This window comes from Apium graveolens, chromosome 4 (genome assembly GCF_009905375.1).
Source record: "Apium graveolens cultivar Ventura chromosome 4, ASM990537v1, whole genome shotgun sequence".
In the NCBI taxonomy this organism is placed as follows: domain Eukaryota; kingdom Viridiplantae; phylum Streptophyta; class Magnoliopsida; order Apiales; family Apiaceae; genus Apium; species Apium graveolens.
Genome location: NC_133650.1, coordinates 208,595,667 through 208,603,068, shown reverse-complemented (window position 1 = coordinate 208,603,068; position 7,402 = coordinate 208,595,667).

The window sequence follows — 7,402 nt, the reverse complement described above, 5'->3', positions numbered from 1 at the left end:
TTTTCAAGATGATACTCGGCTAAAGGAGGAATTTAAGGCACAGTTGATTGCGAGACTCAAGTCCTTGACGCAATTCGTTAACACTAAGCTCGGGGAGATGTCAGCACACCATGACCGCATCAGCCAGTACACCATCTAGATGGTAGCGGATGAACTTCAGGGCATTGTGAAGGTTCTTCAGGGAGAGCAATGGGAAGAGATCCCGATAGCTCGAGATGTTAACAAGGAGACCTAGGTAGATGACCGATAAGCCGAATTAGGAGCCAGACTTCCTATTTCCTTTCCAGTTGGCTATCCTTTATGTTGATTGTATTTCTCGAACTATGTAGTTTCTTTATTTCCATTCAGAACTATGATGTCGTTGACCTTTGAAATTCGAACCTTACTCTGGTTGCGTTGTTAGATAACTTTATTTTAATGATTAATGCACTATCATTTTATTTCATTATCATTTCGTTTTAATTACCGTTTCATTTCAGTTTCACTTTCATTTCACGAATTATATATCACCTTTATTGCTAATAACTGGAATCTGAATGCATGTGACCCCCTTAATTTTATAACACCTTGTCTCTGAAATAATTGCTATACTCCTGACTATCTTGTTAAACCTGTTATTTCAGAACCATGCTTGTGATTATCACAATTGTTCCAAGCTTACTTATGCACTTTCGTTGTCCCAATTTTACCTATCATTTTCTGCTTTCCTGCTTACAATCATGTGTAACCTTGTTAAAATCTAAAATCATGTGATCAAATTAACCCTATAATAACCTAGCTTTGAAATATCTTTCATAATCATACCTGCTTGTTACCAATTTTCTTTTCACAAATATGCCTCCTAAAAAGATAAAGAAAACCAGTACTGCTTCTGCAACCGACCCCAATATCCTTCGAATATTGGAAACTCTGCAACAACAGACTAATGTAATTGCTCAATAACAACAAACTCTTCAGCAATAATTCCAACAACGACAATTTCGAAACCAAGAGAATCATGATCAACACTAACATCAACCAGATCCACCCGAGCCACCTCAACAAATTGTGACTTTCAAAACTTTCCGGAATGTGAACCCTTCATCTTTTCAAGATACCACTGATTCCGTATTAAATAACACCTGGATAAGAGAAATGGAGAGATCTTTCGAATTGGTTCGACCAAGGGAAGAACAAAAGACCATATATGCCATGTATTTCTTAAAATGGGAAGCGATCTATTGGTGGGATTCAGTCGGAGCTTTGGAAGAAGTTCAACCAGTTACTTGGACTAGGTTTAAAGAGTTATTTTTGGAAAAATATTACCCCCGGTATATGCAGAAATATATGGAAATGAAATTCTTGGAATTGAAACAAGGAAATATGATAGTCTTGGAATATGAGAAGAAGTTTACAAGATTGTCAAGATTTGTGACCAAGTATGTGGATACTATTGAAGAGAAGGCTCATAGATTTCAATAAGGGCTCGAATATTGGATTCGAGATAGAGTGTCGATGTTTGAGATTGGTACTACCCGACGATAAAGGAGATTTTATGATATATAGCGATGCTTCGCATGAAGGACTAGGCTGTATGCTAATGCAACACAATAAGATGATTGCATATGCATCACGACAGCTTAAACCTCATGAATTAAAATACCCAACCCACGATATGGAATTGGCAGCCATAGTGTTCACACTCAAGATATGGAGACATTACCTGTATGGGGGGAAGTGTGAAATCTACACAGATCATAAAAGCCTGAAGTATATATTCACTCAGAGGGAACTCAACATGAGACAACGGAGATGGTTAGAGCTAATCAAGGATTACGAATGTTCGATACATTACCATCCAGGAAAGGCGAATATATTAGCCGATGCCTTGAGTAGGAAGGAAAGTTTGAATACGATAACCATGACAAGGGAGTTATCTAAGGAGATTGAAAAATTTGAGTTAGAACTCTGTGTTTGCGGGACATCGAAAGATATTTGTCACGGCATGACTTTCGAGCAAAACTATTGCAAAAGATAAAGAAATGTCAAGAAGAAGTGATGAGTCGAGAGAATAATCAACTAACGGAGGAAGAGATATGTACGAAAAAGGATGAGCAAGGAATAATAAGATTTGAATCAAGGATTTGGATCCCTCAAGCGATTGAATTGAAGACGAGATACTACAGGAAGCACACAACTCAAAATTTTTAATTCACCCGGGGAGCACAAAGATGTACCAAGATGTGAAAAAGAAATTTTGGTGGCCAAACATGAAAAGAGAAATTGTAGAATGGGTCTCCAAGTGTTACACTTGTCAAAGAGTAAAAGTGGAACATCAAAGACCAAGCGGATTAATTCATCCATTGAAGATTCCTGAGTGGAAATGGGAAAATATCGCCATGGACTTCATAGTAGGATTTCCTCGAACAAAATCCGTACACGACGCCATATGGGTTATAGTTGATCGCCCTACGAAATTAGCACATTTCTTACCCATCAACGAGAAGACTTCATTGGATAGGTTGGTTTATATGTATGTGCGCATTGTATTACGACACGGCGTACCGGTATCGATAGTTTCAGATCGAGATCCGCGATTCAATTCAAGATTTTGGAGACAGTTTCAGGAAAGTTTGGGCACAAAGCTAAATATGAGCACCGCATATCATCCTCAGACAGACGGTCAAATTGAACGAACTAAACAAAAAATTAAAGACATGTTGCGCAACTGTGCAATTGATTTCGTAGGAGTTTGAGATGATCACTTACCACTCGTAGAGTTCTCGTACAACAACGGTTACCACTCCAGCATCGGAATGCCTCCACATGAAGCTTTATATGAAAGAAAATACAGATCTCCGACAAATTGGGATGAGGTAGGAGAAGAAAAAGTTATCGGCCCTGAATTGGTTCAGCAAATGAAGGAAACAGTTGCCTTAATTCGGAAGAGACTAGTTGCTGCTCAAGACAGACAAAGGAAGTACACAGATCCTGCCCGAAAGGATGTGAGTTTCCAAGTGGGTGAAGTTGTATTGCTGAAAGTGTCACCATGGAAGGGTTTGACTCGATTTGGGAAAAAGGGGAAATTGGCACCGCATTATATTGGTCCTTTTGAAATCTTAAATCAAGTAGGAAAAGTAGCCTATGAGTTAGCTCTACCACCTCAATATCAGCATGTTCATAATGTATTCCACGTGTCTTTGCTTAAAAAGTATAATCTGGATGTCAATCATGTGATAGAGTATGAGCTGTTAGAAATTCAGAAAGATTTGTCTTATGTGGAGCATCCTGTCAAAATACTCAACTAGAAAAAGAAGAGTCTTAGAAATAAGTCAGTAAAGATAGTAAAAGTGCTTTGGAGGAATCCCAAAGTCGAAGAATCGACATAGGAGCTAGAGTATGAGATGCATTCCCGGTATCCTCATCTGTTCTCTTAGATCCTGAGGACAGAATCCTTTAAGGGGTGAGGATGTTACAAACGGTAGTTTATGTATTAGTTAATTGAATATTCTATAAATATGGTTTAGTAGTTTATAAGAAAATTTGGTGGATATGTGTTTTTGTTATTGGATTGATGCGTAATAATTGTGTTAAATTATTTTGAATTTTGAAAGCAAGAAATGTATTATTTGCTCTTAAATGTGATTTATAGAGTGTATTCTTTATTTTCAGAAAAATCATTTTAAAAATATTTTCATCAATAAATTTCAAAAATGATTTTTATAAATTTCTAAAACTTCTAAGCTATTTTATGACAACACTCTTGTAATTTTTGAAATTATATTTTTTTCTATAAAATTTAATCCTTATAATTAATTTGATTAATAATTAGCAAATTACCTAGTACCCATGTATGCATTTTACTCCCAATACAAAGTCAAGGGTACCATTGGAATTTCCAACCCCACTAACCACTCTTCTACTATCCAAATTACTCAATTAACTTTGCATGCAAATCTTGCCTTTAAGTGGGAGAGGGGTAAATTTGTAAAAATAAAATCCACTTACTCTTACATGTGTATAAAAGTAAAAAAAAGAGATGATTAACCTCACTTGAACACTCAAACACTCCACCACACTACACCACACTCCACTCAACCCATTCTTCTTTCTCTCTTCTCCCTCCTTCTTCTCCCTCTCGGCCGAAGCCCCCATCCCCCCACTCATTTCCATTTTTCATCAATTTCTCACCCTCTTCTAGTGTAATTTCACTTACCATGATTACTTTACTCACTTCCCAAAGATTCTTATGTTTAAAATATGATGATTTATGGTTGCATGTTGTCTTTTTGTTTAAACTCAAAGAGAAAAACCTTGATTCTTGTGAATCCAAGGTTCTCCATGAGATACATTACTTATGTGCAAGTATTATACATTTTTGTGTGAGAAACTTGATAAAACTCTTTGCATGTTAGTGATCATTCATTTAATGGCCATTTTTAGTCTTGCATGTTAGTTTTAAGATGAGATTTTGATGGAAAACCATGATACTTTTCCTACTATATTCGAAAACATGCATGCATGACTAAACCTTTGAAATTCGAATTTATTTGTGCATAATAAAAGTTGTTACCATGTTATTTTGCTAAACTTAGTTAAGTTAAAATAGTATGCATGATTACTAGTATTAGGTAAGTGTTTAAAGTCGAATTTGTAAGAAATAATCTTTCATGTTTAGCCAAAATCGTGATAAATTGTTGACTTGAATTGCTTGTAGTAAATTGTTTATATGGAGGTGCATTAAGGAATGAATGGTCTCCCCACTTATTAAGGAATTAGTTGAGAGTATTAGCGCAATAGGGTTGCTTGGGTTAAGGATGATTTCTTGGTTTTTAAAGTGGGAGTTAAGGTGGAAGGATTAGAGTAGGACACTTGGTTTTTCCAGATTTGCACACTAGTTGTAGGTGAGTTTTGATTGGGAATTTCTTAGGCCCTTGTAGGCCTGAGACGCAGAGAGTTGGGACTTGGGTTTTACTTAAGACCAGAACCAATAGATCAAATAAAACCTACCATTTAGTGAGGCGCACACACAAAAACACTAAATCTGCCGAAACAGGGGACAATTTAGGTTTGGTGTAGTTTGGAGGTCATAATTGGTGTTATGGGTGGGCCCTCATTAGGCCTTGGTTGTCACTGATACTAGGGAGTATATGTGAGGTTTAAAAGCCATAGTTTGCGAGTTTAGAGTTAAAACGAAGGGTATAAAATAAGAGCAAAACAGGGCAGTTTGAGTATCGCTGGATCAGGGGAGAGTCAACTTTGGGAGTAGGCCCAGGGAGGCATAGGGCAGGCCTTGGTGTCATTCCAAGTGCACAAGTTAGGTTTAGGTTCTGAGATTCTATTGTAGTAATTTGAGTAGCAAACTTTTAGTGGAAGAAGGTTCAATGACACTAGGAACCATTCGTTGTCACATAGGTGTCGCACTTAGGAGCACTTTGACTTTGCACTTAGTTTTTGAGTCTTTAGAGGTAAGGCCTGAGTTGACCATTGATTTATTATGGTAGTTATAGGTTAGTAGGAGGTTAGTCCAGGGTTGTGGTCAAGTGAAATGGGGTTTGGCTTGATAGGGCACTTTGAGTTTGGAGAGATAGTGGGTTGCACTAGAATAGTCGAGCACTTCGAGTCATTGTGTTGGTGGGGTGATATCATTCAATACTTATTAGTGCCCTATATTTAAATAATATATTATGTGATTAAATGTGTTATATGCTCCTAAATGACTACTTGTAACATGATGCTATTATGTGCGTACTAAGAGTCGAACGTGTAAGTAGGCCTAAGTGCCACTATGATTTGATTTCTTTAATAGGATGGAGATTTCGTGAGAATGTATCTTGATGAGGTCTAATATTTTGTGTAAGCTCAGGAGAAGGTAATAAACTTGCCGTCAAAGTCGAGTAGTGCTCCCGGTTGCTTCCACGATCAAGACGAGAGTTAGTCCAGCCTTCTTAAGGCAAGTGTTTTTGCCCTTACTTATCGTTCTAGTGATGTTTTCCTTAAATTATATATTGCAAGTGTCCTTTGACCCTCTTGAGATATATATTGAGAATTATTCTGAACTATTAAGATATATTGCAACCGTTCCGAACCACTCCTTTGAATTATGATAGCATGCTCGTATATTGATCTTTTTAATATTTTTGTCACCATGATTTATCGTTACAAATACTCTGATTTTAGATTGAGATATTGCAAATGCTATGTCATGCTTACGGTTATTGGACTTGCTTTAAGTCTATGTATGCATTTATAATATCATACCCAGATTACTATTGTGTTCTGATTCGACCTAGTACCTACCTTTGACTTAAATCAAATGTCTTGGCCATTTAGAGACACCCTTATAAACTATAATACTTCTTTTTTCTTGATAGTGTAATCTCTTTTGATTAACCGGTATTCCTTTTCACTCTCATGCCTCCAAGTTACCAACTCTTTACATAAATCCTTATAATCATACCCAATCTTTGTCACTAGATATATGATTTATAACCCTTAAAATTTGAGATATCTATCTTGTTGAATAACTTTATGATTCTTTTTCAATACTTTCTTCCTTGGTTATCAAACCATTACTGTCCATCTTTGAAGACCCTGCTAGTGAGAAGTAAAATCATTCTGATAAGAGTTTCATAACTCAAATCCTTGATTGATGATTTAAACCGCTTTATTTAGATCTTTGTAATATTCTCCTTGACATCAGTTTTATAAAAGATAATTGTTCTTTAAATAAAAGAATGATTTCTTGAGATTGGTGAATTGGACTAAGACGCAAGTCTCTTTCGCACTTATTATATTAGGCTTAAAAGATGCCTAGGGATCCCATTAAATTGTTAAGAACCCAGCGAGGTTCGGGATTACTTCGCGGCTAATCACCGGCTGTAATCTGTAGTGTCATAAAATATTTTAGCAATTATTTGGTTACAAATCTTTGACTTGAATAATAATGCCATACACCTCAATTTATGATTATAAATTGCTGTGATGTTAAATTCCATCTTATAATATATCTTGCTGAGCGTTTGGCTTACTTCTTGCTTTTTATTCATGATATTTCAGCTAGCAAGTATGGTTAGATTCAAGCAGACTGCTCGTAAATCTACCGGTGGAGATGCTGAGGCTTATGTGAGATCTCAGGTAGTATATTTGGCATTTGTGTAAGGACCAGTAGCTTTATATATATAAATTGTAATAGTTATAGTGTTGGATTGTTCAACACTGAACCTTTGCGATCTTGGATTCTGTTGTTAACAGTCGTTTATAATAACTTTGTATTTATTCAGTTATATTTTGTTATTGTTATTTTAGGGTTGTGACAGGTGTTGGTATCTGAGCTAAGGTTTAGAGTCTCTGAACAGTCCATATAGGCTATAGGGTATATATATAGGAAATACGAGAGTGTAAGTAGATATTATTTGAGTAA